Source organism: Zosterops lateralis (genome assembly GCF_965231275.1).
Source record: "Zosterops lateralis genome assembly, chromosome: Z".
Taxonomy (NCBI): Eukaryota; Metazoa; Chordata; class Aves; order Passeriformes; family Zosteropidae; genus Zosterops; species Zosterops lateralis.
In genome coordinates, this window is record NC_139800.1 from 21154064 (window position 1) to 21179439 (window position 25376).

A 25376-nucleotide genomic window follows, 5' to 3' on the forward strand; every position below is an offset into this window, starting at 1 on the left:
GAAATTTCATTTTCTTGCTTTTTCAATCTACTTCTAGCAAACATCATCAGCTGCACCTGTGTTTCTCATAGTGCTACAAGCTGCTCAAGCACACATCAATCACTTCCCAATGCACAACTTGCATCCAGTTTTTATTCTGTCATGAGGCAGCTACCAAAAGAGGGGAAAAAAAATTACAGTTTGGTTCAGATAGAAATATCCAAGGTAACTCAAGCAGAAGAATACAAAACCCACAAAAACCTAAAACCAGCATACACATAAAATCAGACAGAAAGAGGATGTGCTATTTAAAGTGTACAGGCATTGTCTTGGTTTTGGCCACCTCCCCTGATCAGGTTTTTGTTAGAATAAGTATTCCTCACTCCCTCTTCTATTCAAGAGAGTGAAAAAAAAAAAAAAAAAAAAAAGGTCAAATTGAAAAAATAATTCTGTCATCGTTTTTCTACCAGGTTTGCAAATTACTCTCAAGCTTGAGCTCCTGGCAATTGTGCACTGTTTGATTTAATATCCCCCAAATACAAAATTCTGACATTAGAAATTCTGTCCTTGCATATTTCCTCTCCTTTCAAGTTTGCAATCTTCATCCTTTCTTTCTTCAAACCAAAGCAAATTTAACTTGGTGCAGTACCAGCTAGCCCACAGGAATTGCACAAAGTGATGTAATGGCAAGAAGAATGGATGGCAGATTTTAGGAGTAAAACCTTTCTGCTATTTTAGTATTTTCATCTTAATATTTTGCAATGAAGCAGTAAAAAAAAAAAATTCCAAAAAATGAACCAAACTAAAAAAAACCTCAAAGCTTGCAAGCTCCCAAGCTAACCTGCAGTTAAGTATGCCACACTCAGCATATGCACAAACAGGCTGAGCTGACAGGATGAAGTTTCCGCATGTCACTTCTACTCCAGCTCTGGAGATTTTGCAGTTGATTATTTTCCCTGATTTAAATCCCCTCTGTAATGAGCAAAATAAAAACAAAACCCCCCACAATGTTAACTACTTTAAACCTCCATGTGCTTTTACTGGCCTACTTACTAAGCAACACACAATCAGTTTTTTCCTCCAGAGAGCAGGGCACAAAAGAGACCCACACAGGATCCTCCTCCTGGAGGCAAAGTGACTGTAGAAAACAAGTGATGATTTGATGATTCAGTTTGGACTTGCTGCCTGAAGCACATCATCTTTCTCATATTCTTGTTTAATTTAAGACCTATGGTAATTGTCTTCCATTTTTATTGTTTCACTTTGTGAGCAGGAAGGGGCAGGGTGTTTTTTGGTCTGGGGGAAGCAGTATTGCAAATACCGATCTCTCTAATAAGAGCTTAATTAATATGCTAAAAAAGAAGCTGCATCTGTGTTTCAGGTTTAAGTCCCATCATCAAGCATCTCAGCTGAACTCCTATACCAAAGGCAATAAAAGCCCTTTTGTAGGCTAAACAAATTCTCTGTGAATTGTTTGCTAGCTTCTTTAAAGAAAGTTAAGTTTTAATTTTCTAGAATTTTCAGACCATTGGTCCAGAAAAAACAGTTGGGATTTTTTGTTTGGTGTTTTTTTTTTCCTCTATTTCTTCATAAAACAGGGCTGACATAAGGAATATTTTCTCAAACTCTCTTCTTCCACTGCATACATAGTTTAGCCACTTTCACTTAAGTGGACAACTGATGTTTAACATCAAAAAATCACTTCTGTACCAGTTGTAAGAAGTGAACCCTTGGAGAGTAAGCAATTTAATTCAACAGCAGCAAAAAAAAGAGCTCCCTACACATGTTGCTTGAGGGTAGCACACAGAAATGCTCATTTAAAATATTGTCCAGCATATTTAGCTCCAAGTGCTAGGAGAAAAGCTTACATATGTTTGTGCAAGGTTTCCATTAGAAAGCTCAGTCTTCATGTTTCCTTCTGTGTGCAGCTTTCAAGGCACCAGAGAGGCATAATGATCTCTTTAGTTAAAAAAAGAACTAAAACCAATTCAAGACAGAGCTCACTCTCACTTCTTTTGCTACAACACTCAAGAGCAGCAGTTTTTTACAGAAATCACTTTTTCCTGCTGAACACTTACTTGCAAGACTGCAGCAAGTTCCAAAGCTGGCAGCTGAGTGCAAACAGTACAATGCTGTCATTTTTATTTATATATAGTATTTGTGGCATATGCATATATGTATATATAGAGGTGTGTTCATGTATGTAAATATATGTATGTATATATGTGTGTGTGTGCATATATATGCACACACACACATAAGAGTAGCTACTTTGTTGGAGATTTTCAAAAGCACATCTTTGATTTCTTTAAATACCAGCAGTACCTTTCCATCTTCCCCCAAGGAGGACAGAAATTGTTTCCTCCAAAGCTGGGAACAAGGCCAGAGCAGAACACGTGGACAGCAGCTCTGGCTCAGAGGGAAGCCTTTCTACCTCTCTCTACAGTGGATGGAAATGAATGGAAATCACTGTTTACCACTAAAGATCAAACCACTACCCACCGACTGGAATGTCAAGAATCAAGTAAGAGAATTGCCCTCTCTGTCCCTCTCCTGCAGGCTTCCTCCCTCCATTCCCCACCCCAAGCCCATGCTCAGACCTGAAGGTCTGAGCATTCACTCATTCTGTGGGCTGGTCCCAAAATGTCTCTGCACCTTCTGCCACGTCCTTTCCTCCTCTTCTCCACCCAGGGCTCTTGGCGTGCTCCTGTTCCCTTCCACATTCCAGATCAGGTGCTCTGCAACTTGTCTCCTCCTATAAAGATCCCTTATTTCTCTCGTGTTGTCTGTGTTAGAGCCATGCTTTTTTGTAGCACAGACATGGGAAGTGATAATAAAAGTTAATGCAGGTTCGCCCAGGAAAAAACTCCAAAACTTAATCTAGATTCAAATCTCTGCTGAACTCTTTTTCTCTTCCAGGATCACTCCAGGAATTACATTAACACATAACAAGAAATCAAGTCCATCAGGAAATAATATTTGGATCCTGGTGTCCTGCCAGATGCTGAAAGCTTTCACTGACTACACAAGGTTTGTTCTGACTGCCTTGCTATCAGGCATTTCCTTCCAGGAGAATTCCATGCTCAGTTCAGTGCAGCTGTCTCTGGATGTGCAGGAGATCAGCATGCACAGGTACCACCATTTCTATGTTCCCCAACTTCCTGAAACAGTCAAGCTCAAGCTCACAATACACTGCTGCTTTACTTGGGGATGTTTGGCTTACTTTGCTATTCTCATGAACACAATGCTGACGTACTAGGATTTTAGAGATGGGAAACAGGTGAGCTAGCACAAATACTCATTACGTTGTCACTGGACACACTTCTGAAATAGCCTTGTAATACATGAACAACAGATACTTTTTCTCCTGACATACAGATTTGCCATGACAACAGGAGTAAAAACATGTCATGCCAGCATCCATGAATGAGAAAAAAAGAACACGAGAAATCTCATGAAGAAATAAAATGCAATTACATTATGTCTACTCATCAGCTGGGGATCAGCCATGTTTTATGTTTACAGCATAAAACAGAGACCCAGGCTTTCATCAGGGAGAGAGGAGGTGACTGCAACACCCTCTCATCAGCATCTTCAGTTCTGTGAGACACTGGACCACCAGGGTTCAAAACAAAGGCACCATTGTGTGCTTTCAGCACTGCCCCACACTGCAGTGGGCTGGCTACAGTCTGGTGGAAGAAAAGGGCATGAGAGCACAAAAACTCTGCTAAAATGAGGTATGTACCTCTTACAGAATCACAGAATTGTTTAGGTTGGAAAGGATCTTTAACGTCAAATCCAACAATTTACCCAGCACTGCCAGGCCCACCATTAAACCATATAGCTGAGTGCCACATCTGTATGTCTTTAAAATATCTCCAGGGATAGTGACTCCAGCACTCCCATGGGCAGCTCATTCTGATATCTGACAACTCTTGTTAATGGCTATCTGGTTTTCATCATACTAAGGTTAATACTGAGACACCTTTAGCCCACAATGTCACATTAGAAGGTGCTGGTACCTCAGGAAGATGTGATGTTCAAGGAACCCAGCAAAGAGATATAAAAACAAATAACTATGATCAGAAAAACATTTCACCACAGCTTCTCTGGCTATTGACTCATGCTACTGAGTGAAATTTTTTTAATTAGATTATATTTGCAGTATCGTCCACACAAAGTGGTATTGCATTACCTGTACTAGAAATTACACCAGGAAAAGTAATAATAAATAAAATGCCTGATAAATGGTCTTGCTACTTTATAAAGTGTGATTTAAACATGAAGGATACCAGTAACTAAAAGGCAGGACATTATGGGGAAGAAGATTTTGGCATTTAAAAGAGAAAGAAATCATGGCTAAGGCTGCCATAGCAACATCGCCCCAGCACTCAGCATACTGAAACATTGACTCTTCCTGAGAATATTATAGCATTTTTAAACACAATAATTGCTAAAAGAATCCTAACTAGGCTTGACAGAGATATGAAGGGTTATCATCAGTTATGCTGTTTGACTTCTGGAGACGAGCCTGCAATTTTCTAATTAATATAATTAGATTTAATTTTGGGTTGGATCATACCTGAACATGGCATTATTGTTTTGCTGCTGAGAATGTGTCTTTCTTCAAACCTTCTTCCAATAATTAACAAAAATTCTAACTTTTGAGTGCTAGCATGGGTGATTAGAACAACAAGATACTGAGCAATCCTGGTCAAAAAGCAGCAGAGCTGGAGAACAAAACATACTATTGAGAAACACCTCCACCTCAGGACATTTAGGCTGAAAGTAAGGTGCAGAACAGAGGAACTCCACAGTGGACTGAATAGGAAATACATTCATGCCATTGAAAATACAGTAATTACAAAAGGATGACAATAATTTTACATAAAACAATGTAAGAACTATTACTCAGTCCCTTGGTAACCCATTCACAGTCCCCCTGCTGCCAAGCCTCGATGCTTCCTGTTTGGGAATTACTGCACTAGCTGCAAAACCACATCCCAGCCCTATCTGTAGAACTTTATAAGTTTTTAAATACTTCCACATATATTTTCCAGGTTGTATCTGTAGATGCAACATTTGTTTCAATACAGCTAAGCAAAAATTATGACAAAACACTTCAATGAAGGTATCAATGACAGCCAGCCTTCATATCTGACACATTTCAGGAAAAAAAACAACATTTAAAAACTTTACAGAGCAATTTGATAGAAGTGACAAAAAAGGTCAGGTGAGGTCAATTGGTCGCCCTCATGGTGGAAAACTGATCCAGTTCTGCACCTCCCACATCACACTTATTTCTCATCTTTTACACGAGGCCAGCTGACCAAGGAAAAAAACCCAGAAGTTAAGTGTGTCTCAGCTTTCTGTAAAATGGGGACTGATGTCTGTCATCCAGACAGCATCCCTTCTGTGAGGACAGATGGAGAAGGACTGAGACGCCCAAGTTTTAAGTCCAGCTGCCTTGGGAACCCCTGGAGGGTACTTAGCACCAGACAGCCCTTCCATTCTTCAGTGCTTCAACATGCTCATTCCCTCTGCATCCTTCTATCCCAGCTTTTCATGCAGGCTGGAGGCAGCAGTGCCTGGCATAGCAATGCATTGCCTGCAGTAACAAACGAGGTCTGTCACCACCTGGCAGCCAGGAAAAGGCGGCATCCAGAGACAGAAATAGGGGTTGTCCCCAAGCACAGAGGGAGGCACAAGCTGCAAGCTGCCGACCATGGCAGTGCAAAGGCTCATGCCTGGTGAGCAGCAAGCTAACTCTGAGGCACCTGCCTAGTTCTGAGACAACCCTGTGCTGAGGAAAAGGCAAAAGGGATAACTGACTGCTGAAAATAGCCATCACAGCTGCCTCTGTCTATCTTATGTAAAAACTTCACTCCTTTCCAGCAAATACAAAACCTGAGCAGCAGCTATCAGGAGTTTAAGAGCAAATAAGGAAATAATTAGCTTCAGCAGCACCCTGAACTGAGTATTTCCAAAGCATGTGGATTTTGTGCACAGCTAAATCAATCAGTTGGTGGCTTGCCCATGACAACCTAAAGCATTAATTGTTCCTTAAAACAGACTTATACCAAATCAGGATCCTAAGAACAAAGCCTTATATTGAGTACATGGGCCAGGATTAAGGAGCAACTTCTTGTTTAAAGGAAACAGCTCCAAGAACTGAAACAAAATTATTATGGCATGCTGACAAGTCGGCTGGCCATGGGATGAAAACTCTAGAAATGTCTGCCAGACTTTGGGGAAAGGTTTCTGATTATTCAACTACCTCTAACCAGAAAGAAAACAGACAACACCAGCAGTACAAACACAGTACCTCTGGCTTAAATAAGTTAAATTACGCTAAGAGCTCTGCCTAGACTAACAGAAACAGAATGTAATGTGCCTCTCCTCTACTTGCAATCCAACTTACAGCTCTGTGCTGAACTACTGCTGGACCAATAGTGTGAACGCTCCAAGTCTTGCTTTTCTGACAAGAACCACTATAAACTACTCATTAGTAAGGATTTTCTTAAAACTCTGATGACTCAATGAGGATGTCTGGAGCTGGTTTTCTAGGTGACAATGCCTCAGCTCACAAGAACATTCAGGTAGAGGAGGGACAGGCAGCACTCGCCAGTACAAGGGGATAAATTAGGAGACCCAACTTCTGTTGTCAGAGCACAGAACTGGTACAGACTGGTTCTACACGATCTTACTGGTTCTGACCTGTTTTGCACTCCCTTAGGACAGACACTTGGCAGTGTTCAGCCAGGCTGGGTGAAGGTACCATATGCAGGAAATGGAATAATTAGGGTTTTACAGCTCATGACATTAAAACATAGCACGTGGCAAGTAAAATCCTCCTGGGATAAAAGTGCAGCTTTACTTCTATAAGCTCTCCCCTTTTCATCTCAGAGACTGAGTACCTTAGCATTCTGTATTAAGTCTTCAGGTTTATCCCCAAAAGGCCTGTCCATTCGCAAAAGAAACCTGCCCATATAAATGAAATGAAAACTGAAAAGATATTTGAAAACAGTCACACCATCTGCTCTGATTCACGAGCTTGTACAGTATCCTCGTTCCTCCTGCATGCCAGTCATTCCATCTCATCAACTCACAAGCTTCTCAGCACAAGAAATCAGGCCAATGACAAATACTCTGTGTTAAAAAAATCCCCCTTCCTTATTGATATTTAAGGAAGAATCAAACTAGTAATTTAATTACTTCAAGTTATTTGCTTCTCAAATGACAAAATTTAAATTTTCCCAAGCTCCTTCCCCTTTAACTCTTCTTCCCACAGTGATTTTGATGTCAAATTCCAGCTGAGATACAAACCCTCCTAACAGAGAAGTATGAGAAATAAACAGACACAACCTCAATTATACCAGTCATAAGAAATCTACAATTAGTGTCTAATGGGTGAAAACAAAAACTAAGAAATAGAGCATACAAATGAACATACTAAGTGTAAATTGTTTTTACAAAGCACATTTTTAAATCCAGTCAGCTTCCAATGGAGCTATTGTATTGCTAAAGTAAACACACACACGCACACAGAGAGCCCACTCTAAAAATAAAGAGCAATTCTCCTTGGCTGCTGCCTACTTGCAGTTTATACCCAGGCATTTCATTTGTTTCAATCTTTCACTTACCTTGCTGCTTCAAAACAAAACAAAAGGTTAAAATGTAAAGGAAATGTATAGAATTAATAGAAAACTATAGAATACAACAGCTTGTTCTCATAGAAAATACATGTCCTGAAGAATTCCTAATGTTGTTAAAGGTTCACTGGATAATGAACTTTCACTATGGAGATTATCAACATATTGTTGGTGTCCCATCTGAGGTATCAGGGAAAGCAACGTTAAAGGCACCGAGAGTTTCCCATTCCACAGCAGCACTAGCATGAAAAATCATGTAAAGTTGAAGGCATGTTGAAGGGAATAAAAAATGCAAACAGCTATTAAAAATCCAAAAAGCAAAAACCAGCAGAAGCTAATGATTTCAAAAGCTAAAAATGCAGAAATCCTTTTGGCTTCCAGCAGCATCCCTCAACAGAAATTCTTTAGTTCCCCACCACAGTGCATCTTTTCCCTTCCTCAGGCTGTACCAAGTACAGTTAAAACTTCAACCTTCTCTTCAGATGTGACTCAACAGAAAATATTGTACTTCAGAGGCAGAGAGAAAGCTGTGCAGCTACTTTACTCCTCCTCGTCAGCTGCCTACTGCCTAGCTCCTCACACACGCAGCCTCCTCGCTTCACTCCTCGCCTCAAAATGATTTTCCACTTTATTATCCATTCAGAAGGAAATACGAACTGATGGAGCCAATCTGACTAAAGACAAAACGCACTCCTTTGGCGTTACGAGAGCAGGCAGTGCAGCGCAGCAAGCGGATCTCCGCTGGAAAAGCACTCTGGCATCCTGCAGGACTGTGGAGAAGGGGGGCTGGGGAAAAAAGCCCAGGACTCAACATAATTAATCAGCTCCAAGAAGATTTTTTTGCCCAGCTCTGAGATGGAGGTTTATTTTTATCTCTCCTGTTCACCCCCTGACTAACCCACAAGATTCAGCTATGCCCTTGCTGAAATGAATCCAGTTTCCAAGGAAGACTAGTACCAGCTCTGCTACAAGTGTGGGGGATTGAACACCCGTTGATCTCTCATTTCCCAAAAATAAAAGTCACATTGTTACATAAAAGAATGACTGCAGAAGTGTTGTGCACAGAATCGGATCCACTCACGTTGTACTGACACTTCTCTCCTGGGAGTGAGCAGCAGCAGGCACTCATCCTGCAAGAAGTGCCTGAATTAAAGACACAATTTATCTACCCCTCAACCTGCCCCAGGGGCATCCAACAGACTGCCACTAAGAAAACCTCGCTGGCCAGTTGATCCATGTTCACACCCCTCTTCCCACAAATGCTCCCTTTATCCTGTCCCTCCTCTTTGTGCACCCAACACAAACACCCACCTCCTTCCTGAATACTGTTTCTCTGCCTCTAGCATCAAAGGCACTGTGTGAGTGCTGGTGTTGCTCAAGAACAACTCACTGCATCTTTCAAAACAGTGTCTTTTCACAGTGGGGAGGGATTTTGAAGAGGCCTATATGACTTAGCTGTGGAAATGCCACTATCCTCCCATCTGTTCAAATGCCTCCTACCTCCTTGTGAGCCAGCCTTGCTGTGAACGATACTTCCCCTTCAATATCTTACCTATACCAATATCTACTTTAATTCACCACTTCTTCCACAAGCATCACTGTGCTCCCTATCCTGCTCTCACCACAGTGGATATTCTCCTGGCATCTCCAACCCTCTGCTCCCACAGCTCCATCCCAGCATCTTGCTGTAGTGCTAGCTGTTAACGGCCAGTCTGGTGTCCTGGTTCATTTGTTTGTTTTGGGTAACAAGTTTCACATACAGACTAATGCCACAGTGCACAATACTTGGTCTCAGCAGCACCACTGCTGTATCCCTGTTCTTTCCTTGTGCAGCTACAGCACTGCACCTTTCAGTCAAGCAGAGGAATTATGCCATCAACCTCCTTTCAGATCCTCTGTAAGACTTATGTTCCTTGTGGTCTCTCATATCCTCCATCCCCCAGAACACTCTTTCATTTTTGCTCTTTCCCTTGCTGCAGGGCAGGGAGTATAGGTCAGATTTTGAAAAGCGATTCAACTTTAAAGGATTATAAGAATCTGACCCTGAGTATCTCATCAGATGTTTGCATTCTGCCAAGCAAACAGGGTTCCTGCCCAACTGAGAGCACTAAGTCCAACTGCAATAAGGAATGATTCTACTAAACACAGCAATTATAGCCCTCGAGCTCAGAGTTGAAGCTCTGCATCAAATTCATTCACATAAGGATGAAGACTGCCCAGTCAAGAAAATAAAATGCAATCCAGGATTTGAATGGCACTTAGAATCTTCAAAGCTCTGCCTATGAGTAAGATGAGAAAGATCTTGAGAGAAGTCTCTTATATAACAATAGTTTAAAAAGAAAATAATAGGCAACGATTAGACAGCCTCACAGGCTTTTAAATGCCTTACTCTATCCAAAGATCCTACTACAAGTGGTGAAAAGTCATCTTGCCATCACTGCCTCTGTCCTTCCCATCTTTTCCATCCTTGGTCTTTGCCTATCCCTGTAGCCATCAGTACCAGACAGTAACACATCAAAGCCAAAAATGTACCACAACAGTCAAACACAATGCTCCAGCCATAGTTCCTGAGATGCAAAGAGCCCATGCAATTTTCCAAACACTGCCACATAAAATCTCAGTACTCCCATGGCTGTATTACAGGAACAGGAGAGAAAAACACATGGAAAAAGTGAGCAAATCTCATCAGACAGAGCCAGGGGACAATACGAAAGGAGGTCATGAGCAAGGAAGTGTTGGGAAATGTCACTGCCCTTATCACAGCTCACAATGTGGGTAAAAAAGATAAAAAACCAGGTGCCCTCAGAAGAAAGGAATATGGCACCTTTCAAGTATTTAGAACCCCTTACCTAATGCACAGGATATTGAGACAGACTCTGTTTTCAGAGGGTTTTTTCTGAAATAATGACAATAATTTCACTAGTAAAATAGGCATGACTTGCACATAAAAAAGTCTGCGAGAAAGTGTATGCTTTACCGTAAGGCTCAGAGCACTGAGTTATTTGCTTTCTACTAGAGAAATAAACTTCCACTTAAAAAATTAAATACTTCTTACTGCAATTTTTTAATTCACCAACGGATTTTAATTTTAGGTTGAGCCAGCAGGGAATTATTAGAACTGATAAAGCCTGGCTCAGCTATATAGGCCAAATGCTTTGATGTCTACGAGGTATACATTACCCTTTCTTCTTTTTTAATCCTCATTATCTATTTCATTCCGACTCCCTGTAAAGTACTGAATTACTGATAAAATTGTAAAAAAGTAGGCAATTCCTTCATGAGCACAAGCGGATTAACAAAAAGAAAATGAGCACTCTTCAAACACAGGTCTTGCTCCTCCCTCTCGCACACTTATGCCCCTTCACCCTGCAGGAAGACAAGCAAGAACATTTCTACTTGGTCTGGAAAAGGCAAAAAATTAAATGGCTATGGAAATTAGAGGATAAAAAAGTTACACAGAGAGATGAAACAAAGAAACAAGGTGGGGGGAAGTAAAGAGAGAAATATCAATGGAGAAATGCTTGTCTAGAACTGCAGGGAAAAATGCCCAACTCACTCTCAGGTTTAGTTCACCTGATAAATGGCCTTGGACATGTCTGAGCCAAGAGCTCTCTAAAACAAATTTTTAATCTCATTGGGAAAAATATAAGAACCATCTGTCCCAGGTGACACTGCCTACTGCGTCTCCCAAAACACAGAGCTCTCGCTAAGGCAGCTTGAGTTCAGTGCTTCACTAGGCCTCAAATATAAGCTCAAATACATAGGGTAAAGTTTATCAACTTATTCAGCAGTGAAAACATGCTATTTATTATCTTCTTCAAAGCCACAAGAAGATGAAATCAATCAGCAGTCTAAAGATGAAGTGTTAATGAAAAGGGAATGACCTCCTGCTGTTTGGCAGCTGTCCTCAATGAACACCAGCTCTGAGGAGCTGTGCATCACACAACCCAAGCAGTGCTGCTGAGACAGAGCCTGGAAGAGATGAGACTGTGTATTTGCAGACATTTTAAACTGCCCTGTCAATAATGCTGCTGTCCTTAGAGTAGCTCCAGAACACATTCATGAAACATACACTTAAGATGTTGCTGTCAGATGAAAGAACAAACTTAAGAAAGTGCTATTAGTGCTATTCAAAGCACTAATGGCTTTGTTTTCCCTCTAGGGCTAAGGCAAGGGCAACATACAAATTTGGAAAGGAAGAAAGGCACAGGTACTTCCCACAGCACCATGAGCACCATGGAAACATAAAGGCCTGAAATTACATTGAAAGACTTTAAGAAAACAAAGGAGATAATCTTTCCCAAAGTTTCCAAAGTTCTCACTCTTTGAAAAATTTATTTTTTCTTCTCAGACAAGTTGAATTATTTTCTTTATAGAAAGGCAATGAGAATGGCACTAGCTCATTGAAACAAATGCTACAGATCAGAGGTATTAGGACTTTTTATGTTCCAAAGACAAGCAGCCTTAGTTCATTTATTGTAAATGGCTGAGACCAAACCACTGGCTGACTCATCTCTATAGGAAATATGACTATACTCAATATGTTAACATCATCTGCCTGTAAGGACATCTGCTGAACACTGAGATACCAACCTATCTGAACAAACAGAAGGAAAGACTTTCACATACCTGAGAATGAAGAGTATTTCCAAGGCCAAGAATGTAATAAGATTCAAAGAGTAGGATTTTTGTGAGATTAATGAAAAAAAAGAATTAACATAGCACTAATATATTATAGGCGCCACAAACTTTACACCTCCATAGTTTAGGCCAATCTTTATCAGGCAAGGAGTAATCAGAGACCATGGAGTTGCCTGCAATGTGTTCTCCCCTCTCTGTCCCTCTGAGGCTGCTGCTACCACACCAATCAAAAAATTCCTCCAGAGACTAAACAGATCTAATCTCACATGGGAAGTCTTAAGGTGCAAAGTCCTTAAGGGAGTATTGGTCATAAAGTTAGAAACCCTCATATTACCATCCTCTATTTAATTTGTTTATAGCAATCATTGTTACAGTGGCAATACTTTTCCTCAGAGATGTGAGGCAGCCTTTAAATGGAGGTGCTAAACCTGCTCATCCCTCTCTTGTCTTGATGAGGATGTTTGTACTTTTGATTTTGGGATACTAGAAAACCAAACACTATCAGTTCTGCACACTCCACAGAAAAGGCTATTTCATTGCTCATTCAGTAGGCTCCAAACACTCTGGGGCAGAAATAGGCCCTGTCTCCCAGACACCACGCTCCCTTCAAAAGCTGGTGCCGAGACAATGACAACCCCATTCTTCACAACCCACATCAGCCTTCAACGTCAGGGTGACAAGACTCTAAAAGCAGAGCTGTGTCAAATGACAGGCTGTGGGATGCATGTTGTCTCCAGCATTGCATGGTGTGCCCCAGCAATGACAGATATAAAATATCTTTAATATATTTAATAAATTCTTTAATATACTCCTGAAAAACATCGGGATAACCCCAGAGCTCTAGTCCAGGGTTTTGGCTGCCCATCTGAAAGCACGGAAGCCATTCTCTAGCTGAATGGTCATTCTCTACTTTTAATTATGAAGTACAGTTAGAAGATGGAATCTTCAAAATATGATGGTGCCTTCTGGAACTCAGATGACTTGAAAATTTTAACCAGCTAGATGCCCGCACTCTGGAAACAGGTATTACTAAGTATTATGCTGGTTTTTAGACTGAAGTTGGCTTAAGTACCTTAAGTCAACAGCCAGCGAGGAAGCATTTACAGCAGAGAAAACTCTCCCTCTGCTGCCTCCTCCTTCAAATTACATGTGTCTCCCTCCTAACAGCATCGAAAACATAAGGACTTGACATCCTACAAAATTGGAAAATTACAATCAATGCGTTAATTGCACATCTAATTAAATAATCAGCATCTCTAAAATGCAAAGGCATCTGGGCACAGACATGTGCTGTGGGTAGAAAAACCTGTAAGTATACTCTCAGTTAGAGCTGTAATTGCTTTCTTGATCAAGAAACCTGGGAAGGAAAAGTTGCAGACGATATGAAACGTAGACCTCAAGTAGACATAAATGTTTTCCAATGTGAACTGGTTGAGGCAAGCATAAGGGAAGTAAACTATTCAGCATTTCTATTGTAAATACAGATAAAGAAATAACAGGCTTAATTTGCAGCAGTGGAAAGCTAGGTTAGACACCCGGAAAAGCTTTTAATCAGCCGTGAGCATAGATTATCAAGGGAAGCTAAAAAATCTCTATCCCAGAAGGTTTTAACAAGTGGAAGTGCACACATTTTTAAGGTATGTTTTTGAAGAAGATAGATGGTCTAGTTAATCTCTTCACATCTTGGTTTTATTGCTCTTTATCCTTCAAAGCCTATCTCAGGTACAAAACTACTTGGTAACACATATAGCTGGCTAAAAGGCGTGAGAGTATGAATGGTCTGCAGGACAACCTTGCTTCCCACAACACATCAGCTTAGTTCAGACACTGCAGAGCCTGTTTTTCCTACCTTGGCTTGACAGTGAGAACATGGAAACTGTCTCTCACAGAACCGTCCATGTGTTCTGCAAGGTCAGTCCAACACAAAGGGATTTGGCTGAAGGAAATAAGTGCCAAGGATTCTTCATGAACTTCCACAATTCTTTCTCTGGTTGAAGGTAAACCCCTTTCTCAGCTAGAAGAGGGTGTCCTTCTGCTCACTGAACAAGAAACTATTTAATACTGTTTCCTTGGTGTTACTCAAAGCATGATGGCATGCTTTATTCATTATATCACAGGCAGGCCCTACCATTATGTGCAGTGAGCTAAGGGGCACTCCTCATCATATTACTGAAGTAATTCAAGCTTAATTGGCATTTTGACAGCATACCTGTGAAGTTACGAAGTCCCCATTACAACTGAAGAAGAAGGGCAGTATCAGGTCAAGAGCTTCTTCTCTGAACACTCATCTCAGGACAACAAACCCCAGCTTTCTCAAAGTAATTAAGCTGGGAGCATATCAAGCACTAGAAAGTCTGGTTTTCCAGCTACTTCACTTACTGCTCAGACAACTCACTTCCAGAATCTTAAACCAAATAACCAGAAATCAATTCATGGATCTAAGAGAAAGGAAATGGAAAAACCCTTTCAAAAGCCAGAGCGGCTTGTCCAGCATCATGTAATAACATGGCAGAGGAATAACAACTAAAAATCCTACAAAGCAATGCCCACCTATCTCTGCTAACAGGTTGTGTCCTGTAGCAGAGATTTCCTTCTCATTGCTACATATGCCCCAGCTTTCAAAAAGTAGGGAGGAACTTTTTTTCTATCCTACCTTCACCTTTATATCTCTTGGCTTAAGTAATATGCTTTTCTCTTGGTGGGAATAATTTTGTGTATTTATATTCCTTGCAGAAGGCAGCAGCAGATAAATAATGAACCCAAATGCCCCACAAACACTTGCTGTGAACCCCATACAAAGCTCTGCCAGTCTCTGAGGACACCATTAACATAAACACTGAACGAGAAAAAAAAAACCTGCCACATCAGAGGTTTAACAAAGCCAACTCCAGCAAGCACCCCCATATTAATAAATTCAGACACACTTTTCTCACCTCCAGTAAAGGCACTTGACAGGCTCAGACTGAGCCTGAATTTAGAGGCTCTGGAAATCCAGTCAGCCTGCTCTACTAACTGGGAGGAGCAGAGGAAGAAATTTAATGCAAAAAAAATAAAAATGCCTGGACTAAGGAAGCCTCTGCAAGAGGATGAAAACTGCACTACAAAGCTGTCTTTGGTAACACAGCTGACCTGAGTCAAGTCACTGGGAGGCCAATTAGCCCCTTTGGCAAAAGTCAGTGATGGGAGGGGTAGGCACAGCTGGACCAAAACACACTCAAACACTGAGCCAGGATGGTGAGGTTATTCCAAAAGGTGTTGCCACTGTTCCGTGCTCCCAGGTCACAGAAACCATTCCACCCTCCCAGAGAAACAGATGTAATGGCAAGATTAAAAAGGGATGATTCTGGCAGCTGTAAACAGTTGTATATTAACAAGCTATTACTACTGCGAACTAAAAATAGAGTGATATAATTTGGACAAGTAACATGTATCCATGTCACAAAATATGAAGGAGAGTTGTATTTGCTTTAAATTGAGTTTCTTAAATTAGGCATAACAAAATTCAGAGTGAATACACCAGCCAATCCATAGGTATTTGTGTAGACAAAACTGGATCCCTCAAGTACTCGTTACATGAGATGCCACAAAAAAACTTGCATGCATTTCAATCTGCTGCACTAACATAATACACTGAATAAAAATAGAAAAATATAAATAAATTGCATTAAAATTTAGCACTCTCAGTTTCTCAATAACAGTTTCTCAAAAATGTGTTTGCTATCTTAAAATACAAGGTGAATATTGACTCATTAACAAAAATAAAACACAGATGGAGACACGGCTAAAATAAACTGATCTTTCACATAAAGCAATTTCTATTTGTATTTCAAATATTCTTGTATGCAACAACCTAAAATATTAACCAGAGTGAGGCTAAATGAATTGAGTCTTGAACTGATTTATCTAAATTCACTCCTGGATGGACAGCTCTATTATATCCTTTTTAGTGTGTGTCCCTGATTTTGTCTCTATTGCTTTTCAAGGTCTCCTATAAAATATTTTTCAAGTGTTAGCTTTTAAAAAACTTTTAATGACTAAGAGCTCAATTGCAATTTACTGTCTAAATAAGAAATTGAAATCCCATGGGGAATTTCTAAAATCTGATTTAAGAACAAACCAACAAACCTGTTTACAAATGATACTGTATTTTCTGAACTATTACCACTTGAACATTTGTCAGGAAACAAAATTGTATCTGTGACAGGTCCATTACCAGGCATGAGTCACTAAGAACACCCATTCTTCAAGAAACCCCTCATGCAGTCTAGCATCCTTAATATCTATCTGGTGTGCAACTGTATGGAAAAGCCACCATCCAAGAAGGATTGCAACATTATTTTCACAAATTCACTTCAGTGAGAGCTTCTAAGTAGCAAATACCTCTCCTACACACCTCTGGTTGTGTTTGGAAACCCACAGGGTCCTGCAATATGGCAGCTTGACAGCAAAGGCAGGTGGGCAGAGTGAACACAGGGAGGCCATGCTATGAGGAACACTGGCGGAGGCTGTGGTTCCATGGACATTTCTGACAGCCTGCTTAGAGGCTGTCTGGATGATGAAGTCCCTATTCTTTGCTCCCACAGGCAACTGTCATAAAATAGCATTCACAAAAATACCTGGTTTTAGATTAATTAGAAAGGGCAAAGAAACCAATTTGGAAGCTGTTCACTAACAATTAGAAAAATCACTTTCTGATTTCTAGCCTGGGTTTGTTCTTATGCCCTTCTGTTCTTGTGCTAACATTAACCTTTCACTTAAATAGCAGTAAACTTGCCAATATTTACTCCCATGCTCTTTTAGTACATGGCAGCAATGTCTGCTCTCAGTTTCCAGTCTAATAAGCTGAGCCATACTTGTTTGGTATAATCTCACACAACCTCAGCACTTTCCCTCCCTGGGCTGCCTTGACGTCCCCTCTCCAACTTGTATTCTCTGCTGTTTGCAATAGTCCCCATTTTCTCCAAATCATTTGCTGGTTTCCTACATGTCATATCAGAAATATTATAGAAATACAGGCAGAAGAGACCTATTGCCTACCTCATTTGCCACAGTGTAGCATGGAGCATAAAGCAATTAATTTTACTAATCTCCCATTTGACAGGCAGTAAGGCTTTCTTTTTGTAACTCTTTCTACAGCCCTACTAGTGAGGGCAGACTAAATGAGTTTATAGTTAGCCAGATAGCCCTTTCTTTTCTTACTGATCTAGTGCATAAACACAGCTTAAACAGGATGCTCCTGTTTTGAGCACATACTCCCACAGTCCAGAGGACAGCACCCCTGCTCACCTGGTACTACATCATCCTGCAAATCTGAATGCAAAAGCCACCCAGTCAGCAAAAGACCCCCTGCCTACAGCATCCCAGTAAACTCAGATTTACCTCAGCCCTTCCAGCATCTGGTACCTGCACACAAGCAACAGATGAGAATCTCAAGCTACATTTGGGATTTCACCCCAGCTTTATGCCTTAATTATCTTTAGTTTTACAGCACACAAAGGATAGAGCTGTCAACAACCTCAGCAAATTCCTCCTGCAGAACAGATATTGATATACTGATGTTCTCAAGTGCCTTTCAGCAGAGGAGGTGTGTTACAAACCCAGCTCACAGACTGCCAGGAAAGGCTGCAGGCCTTTTCTTACAGATTCAAAAGCCAAGGAGAGGAAGAATTGGTCCCACCTTTACCAACTCTAGATTTCAAATTAAACCAACGGGGAACCACTGAAAAGCACTTTTGAAAGTGTCAGTCATTAACTATGAAAACAATAGAAATGAACCCACAGTTTGACCTAAATCTGGCCCATCTGATTGGTCCTCCACAATGTCACAAAACTGTCCAGACTCTAAACAGAAGCAGACACCAGACACTGTGTGTGTGTCTATTACATGGCTATCCCACTTGAATGCCATTTGAATGAAGAAATGAGTCTGGATGCAAAGAAAGCTCTTGTTAACTTGCTAAGAGTTAACTCAGTAAGAACTTCATCCTAATAGACAGCATTCGTTTGCTGTATCACAAGACCTACTTGACTTCTATGCAGAAAATAAAAATGCTACTCTGTTTCCAGCTGACACACCTGAACAATGGGATGCCATCCAGAGGGACCTGGACAAGCTTCAGGAGTGGCCCATGGGAGCATCATAAGGTTTAACAAGGCCAGGTGCTGGTGCTGCACTTGGGTCAGAGCAATCCCCAGCATAAGCACAGGCTGGGCATGAACAGACCCAGAGCAGCCCTGCCCAGAAGGACTTGGGGGTGCTGGTGGGTGAGAGGCTGGACATGCCCCGGGCATGGCACTCACAGCCCAGAGAGCCAAACGTGTCCTGGGCTGCATCCAGAGCCCCGTGGGCAGCAGGGGAGGGAGGGGATTCTGCCCCTCTGCTCTGCTCTGCTCTGGGGACACCCACCTGGAGCTCTGCATCCAGCTCTGGGGTCCCAGCACGGGAAGGACATGGACCTGCAAAAGTGAGCCCAGAGGAGGCCACCAAGATCATTAGAGGGATGGAGCATGGCTGAGAGAGATGATATTGTTCAGGCTGGAAAAGAGAAAGTTCCAGGCTGACCTGATTGTGGGCCTTCCAGTATCTGAAGGAAGCCCACAAGGAAGACGGAGAAGGACTATTCACAAGTGACAGGACAAATAAAAATGGTTTCAAAATTAAAGAGAGTAGGTTTAGATTAGATATTAGGAAGAAATTCTTAACTGGGAGGATGGTGAGGCACTGGCACAGGCTGCCCAGAGAAGCTGTGGATGCCCTATCCTTGGCAGTGTTCAAGGTCAGACTGGACAGGACTTTGAGCAACCTGGTCTAGTGCAAGGTGTCCCTGGCTATGGCACGGGAGTTGGAATTAGATCATCTTTAAGGCTCCTTCCAGTGCAAACCATCTTATTATTCTATGATTCGATTTTATATACTATGTAGCACCATGCAAAACTGGAGTACTGATTTGTACTACATTGTATTATGCAGTATTAATAGCTTTTTGACTTATGAATACCATTTTTACAATGGAGGGGAACAAGCAATCACCTTACTTCAATCTGGATGCATGGTACTGGAAGACTTCAGTTACACAACCCATACATGACCCCAAATATTGGCGCAGAAGCATGCAAGGCAAGCCTGCCCTACCTCTAAACAAGCTGTGTAATAACACAGCTTGGAAAACAAGAAACAACTGAAAGAAAAGCAATGCTAAAATAAAAAGTTGTAAAGTCCTAGTCTCTTTTTTCTGACCTTCTGGCTTTTCCTATGAAGTTAAGTCATTTTTCAATGAATTTGCTAACATTGCATGAATAGTTACTGATTCGTTTATGATGCTATCAGCCAGTGCTGGTTAGTTCATCTTTTCTTCAACTCTTGTGCTTTGTAAGCTGAAGCCCACTGCTATCTCTCTGGTGCAGCATTTCTTGTACAGATTGCTTCAGTAATACACAGAACTGGGAAATATCCCCTCCTCCCACACAGATCCTTAAAAATAAGAGTGTGAAGTCTGGCTCTCCCAACAGCCAATGCTATTTTTAAGGGCTGCGTATGTGGCAGGTAGGAGTCCCCCCACCCACCTCTCCCATTGCACCCCTATTTTGAGCAGAAATAACTGGCTTACTCCAGTGTCAGATGAAACTCTCACAATTTTTCCTGATAAGCACCACACATGAGTGTCACGTTGAGGTGATCAGGAAACCACAGGTTTCTGTACCCCTTTCCAAATCAGACACAACCTCTATCACCAGAGCACAAGGTGCAAATAAGGGAGTTTTGCATAAGGTGGCAATGGTTGGTCTCAGATGGTCTCAGCTCCATTTCTGGCGTTCCTCTATGGCCTTTAGAATATACTACTTAGAGGATTTGGTCTATTCTTCATACAAATCTGGGTCTCATTTTTACTAAAAGTTTCACTATTGCATCAGGTCCTGAGAAAAGACAATCACTTGGTCAAGAAGGTTTTTGGAAGAGTCTCGGTACAAATGTGAATGCAAGCTGGGCATCATCAGACAAGAGAAAAGAGTCTACTGTAGTTTACCCCACTTCAGAGGGATGAGCTACATGCACACAGATAGTTCCTTCAGCCTGCCAGACTCAGGTCACTTCTGGACATAACCACCACAGAAACTGCTGTGACCTGATAGCCTATGAGAAACATGACCAGAGAAAAAAGGCAGAAATCATGGATACACAGTATTACCAAGAATCTAGTTGTACAAGAGAAAGGTCATCTATCCACATCAGCAGCACACTGCTGCCACCCACATCTTACCCTCTAATCAGCAGGGGCCCACTTGAATGGAGAGGAAGAAAGGTGACCAAGATATCTTTTCCTTCAGAAAACACCAACTTGTCACAGTCAAAATTTGCTTCACAAGACCGTAACAAATTTGAATATTTCTCTGGTCTAAGATGTCCACACAGTTGAGGGAGGGCATAGAAGATGTAACTTCATTCCCTGAAGGCGAGTTACATCTTAGCAGTCAACGCAATTTTCATGGCAAAACCATGGCAAACCTAGGTTCAAATCTCAGTGTTGCTTAGTATTTAGATCAGGAACAAGAGTCCTATTCCTCCCTTATTCTAGACATATCTACCTTAAAAAAATTAATAGGTATAATGACAGTCTATTAGCAACCAGTGCTGTCATCATGGCCTTAGAGAAGCACAGAGATCAGCCAAACTGGATTACCTGAACATAATGTGCAGTACTGGCACAAAGAAAGAGACACACCTGATTGTGGAATACACCATGTTTGTAAACTATATCCCAGATGAACCTTCTCTTTCTTTTTAAGGAAATACATGGAATGAATTTTGGAAGAAGAGCAAACTAATCTTGGATTCCCATTTAAAGGCTTCAAAAAATTTTTGACTTACAGATATATACAGTTTACAACACAAGTCTAGAGAAGCAAAATCCCCTGAATTTGTTTAGGTTTTTTCCTAACCAGCAACAAGAAGATATAGAGAAAACTGAAGGGGACCAATGCCCCATGTGCCAGGGAATACAGATCATCAGTACCAAAACTGGCTTTTAGCAGAGATGAGTGTCAATATATTGATTGGTAGGTTCAGAGAAGGTTGCAAAAAGGCCTGCTAGCAACTGAGCAGGCTGTGAGCTGCTGTGGTCATCATGGAAAACACTGCATATTGCCTCACAAGAGAGCACTTCTCTTAACTTCTCTAAAAGAGGAAAGGCTGCTGATCTTTTTAACTGGAGGTAAGGTTACCAAACAGCTGCTCAAAAATCGCAACAGCAGCTAATGATGGCACAACACTATTTTCTGGTGTGTACATACAATAATTACCACTTTGCTCTAACATAATGTTCATTGTAAAGCATATTAAAAATTTATTTAAGGTCTTTGGGAATCTCAGAAAGGACAAACAAAAATGGCTTCTATCCCAAACAGATATGAATAGGCAGGTATTTCATTTAAGACACTTGGAGAAGAAAGAAGCTTTCCCTTGTTTGAGTACAGCCTGTCAGCTGAACCATTCTTGACAGAGAAGCAACAACAGACACAAGTTGTTCAAACACCAGGGGATCACCCCACACTAAAAGCTGCCTTGGAAAAGGCACAAAGGGCTTTGGAGAGTCTCACAAGACTTGCCGGCCTGCAAACTCAGATGCAACAGAGAACCAAAATGATGGTATGGGGAGATAGTCTCCACTACTTTTGTATTTGAATGCTTTCTAAATAACTATTGTTGCACAATCCCTAAAATGTCTAAAAGCTGCATTTGCAGAAAGGATTTGACTGCCATAGCCACCTAACACCAGACAGTCTGCACTACTGCTGGCAGCAATCCTCAGATCATGCCTGGCGAACAAGATCTCCACCTGAGGGTAGGAACAGCAAATTCATGACCACAAGAATGTAATGTTCTACAGATCCCCACCAACACTTGATCAGGAATGCTGGTATTTCAGTGGAGGTTAAGATAAGATAACCTCCACAGATCATTAAAGAAGGAAGATATTTAACTGAAGATGTACTTTTTCTGCATGAAGAGAAGTTTCTAGCAATTCTCTGTTAAAGTCAAAATGTTTCAGTTTGCTTCTTTGCCACTGTGTGGGAGGCTTTCAAAATCCAGAGCTTACTCATCTTCACGGGACTGATAAAGAGACACCTAGGCAACAAAGCTTAAGGGAAGTAAAATGCCAAAAGTAAATTATTGCATGGACTGCAAAATCCAGGAGAGGTGGAAAGGAACAGCTTCCAGTCTTTTGCTGATTGGCTCAAAGCAGTTTGTTCTCCACTAACCAAATGGGCTGGTGCACAGTACCTGGTTTTACTGATCAGAGGACCTGGGTTCACATGTGCAGGTTGATTTCCACCACACAGGGACAGGCAAGTAACTTACAATCAAAGTTGCAACAAAAACTGGGACCAAACCCTGCTGGTCTCTTCACCATGAGTTTAAGTCCAGCAAGGACTCCTTAGGGCATCCCACTGCTGCTTATGAAGGGAAAAATGGTGATTTGCACCAGCAGCTTGCTTTCTCAAAATCAAAATACGGCTTCACACTACAAAATCAGTAATGCAGCACCATCCAAGGACCAAGGCTTTTAAAACTGAGACCCTCACGGTTCTTAAATATTTGCAGGTGCTTGATGAGAGGTGAAACTATAAAGCATGGGAAAATTGGGCTAAGGATATGACTGGGTACACATAACAGTAAAGGAAAACCCCCTTTAGTCCCTGCTATTGCAGGTCATCCTCATATTCTAGAAAACTACTGCCATGAACTACATCTGCCATCTCAGTATATGATCTGATTACGTATCAGTCAAAAAGAACAGACTATTGATATTTAGTGGGGAAAGACAAAGGTTAAATCAAAATAACTGGCATAAAATGGCACTATTAAAAAAAAGGAGGAAACACTGCTCCAGTTACTTTGGTTTTGAAACAAAAAGAAGTCAACTGATGTATTTAATATGCTGACATAAAAGAGGAAAATTATGCATAAGACTTTTTCCCCCCTCAACAAATTCAATGTAAGCGAAGAAAACCTCAGATCTGATACCCTGTTCTAATATTTAAATATACTTGAAAGAGTTGGTAAGAGAAGTAATTTGATGATTTGACTGAATTTTTGCTCTTCGCCAGTCTGCCAGTTCTTCTGTTATACAAAAGCCAGATTCACATTTGTATAATTCTAGAAGTCACACAGCTGTGTCCTTTGCTGGAGGCTATTTCAATTACTGAGGGCTGCAAGTTGAAGACACAATAGGTATGTGTTTGTTCTTCTCCTGGAAAAGAAGCTCCCACTGAGGGACTGCAGCAGATGAGCTATCAATTAATCCCTCTTTGTAGTCGAAGTTCTAAGTGTAAAGGTGAGTATTATTGAGTCATTCCTTGCAGGACTGAAAACCCTAGCTGATTCTGGCATAATTAAGTCTCCTCTTCACAGAGAAAGAGAACAAGGAAAACAGCAGAAGTGAAGAACAAAACATAACGTGCATGCTACAACAAAGCTTTTTTAACATGCACAGTTACAAATTCCTGTGCCATTTTGTAACTGTCAAGTCTTAATTAAAAATTACATTTCTCTGAATCATGGTCAGAATGTAGGATGCATGTACATTATTCACATGAATATTAATAATTTCCCAGGTAGGAGGCTGAATTGCTCAGGGGATTTATAATCACATCACGTATGGAGATTTCTTGGGTGTCTTTCTCTTTTTTGGACTTCTTTATTCTTTCACATTTCAGTTGTATCATTAACAGTTAAGTGTTGCAAGAAACATTTCGGTAGTCTATGTGCTAGGAGTCCAGCCCATCAGATCTGTGAGGTGGAGCTGTATGTGTATTCATGAAATTTTACAGAACATGGAGAAAGAGGAACACAAGAAATGTGCTGCCGACATCTCTTCAAACACTAAGAAGATAACCACCTGCTCTGAAATGCTGGAACAAACAAGGATAGACCTCTTGAGAGCTTCCAGGTAATGAAAGAATATGCAAAGATGTTAGTACAGTGACCAGAGAAATGACACATGATCTTTTCTAGCTACCAAGAGAATCACCTGCTTAGACTATCACCACAGGGACCTTTAAAATCCCGATCCTGATCTGAAAGTCTGTCTTTGTATCACTGACTTTCAAACAAAATGTATGAACAAGCTGATGACTCAATTTGCACGGAAAGCAACTAGCAGAGATGCTCCTCTAGATTTGAGCATAAGTGTAGAGAGAAATGAGGATGCAAATGCCTCTGAATAAGCTGTGAGAGTCATCCTGATACCTTAGAAGGAAAGGAATTAGACAAGCTAGAAAACACTATGTGATTCAAGAACACAAAATACTAAAAATAGAGAAAGTCAGTCTCTAGAGCTCAAGAGAAAGAGGCTTAAAGGACCAGAGAGTTCAGGAAGCTGTTTACAGCCAATGAAACAGCATTACCAGACAAAAATCAGAATCTGCCCCAGTGAAGAAACCTCCTGCCCTCTAGGAGAGCTTGAACTCTCATCCTGACAAAAATGAATGCACAGGAAAGGAATCAAAAGGCTGAAGCACAAACTTAAACATCTAGCAATGAACATACAAAATGACAAATAAAGGATGGATGCCATTCATAGGAAGACAGAGGTGTCATCAGGCAGCATTAAGAAGGCTGGAAATTTGATGTCTTAATTGCTTCATGTCTTCAGTGAAATGGACAAGCACAGTCAGGCAGCTGACGAAATTAATACTGGATTGCTGGAGGGTTTTTAAAGAAAAAAGGTTTAGAAAGTTATAAAAAAGAGGCTGCAATAAAGAAAAAAATTTGAAAGAAATAACCACCTTATCTGTCTGTTAAGTCAGATGGCTCTGATAAATATTTATCCTCAGGTTCTAGGTTGCAACACTGATAATCACTAAGCACTAAGAACTTTAGAAATAGGCAATATGCTTGATTTGAAAAAGGGAAAGCAAGTATTTAGGCTTAAAAAATAGTATGAGAAAGCCATGGATAATTATAAAAGCACTAATTTGACACACACATACACCCCCCCAGCTCCCTGAGGATTGAAGACTGCAACAAATTATCAAATTATCTGCAGATCTTCTAGAACATGAAAAGGAGAGAAATAACTGTGAGTATCGTTTCATCACTGTGTC

General features: G+C 40.9%; 1 protein-coding gene across 3 annotated transcripts in view; it reads right to left on the bottom strand.

Annotated features, from left to right (window-relative positions):
• The window catches only part of LOC310922661 (protein unc-13 homolog B-like), a 208411-nt gene that overhangs the window by 100106 nt on the left and 82929 nt on the right, over positions 1-25376 (bottom strand). The gene's annotated exons all lie outside the window — the stretch shown is intronic.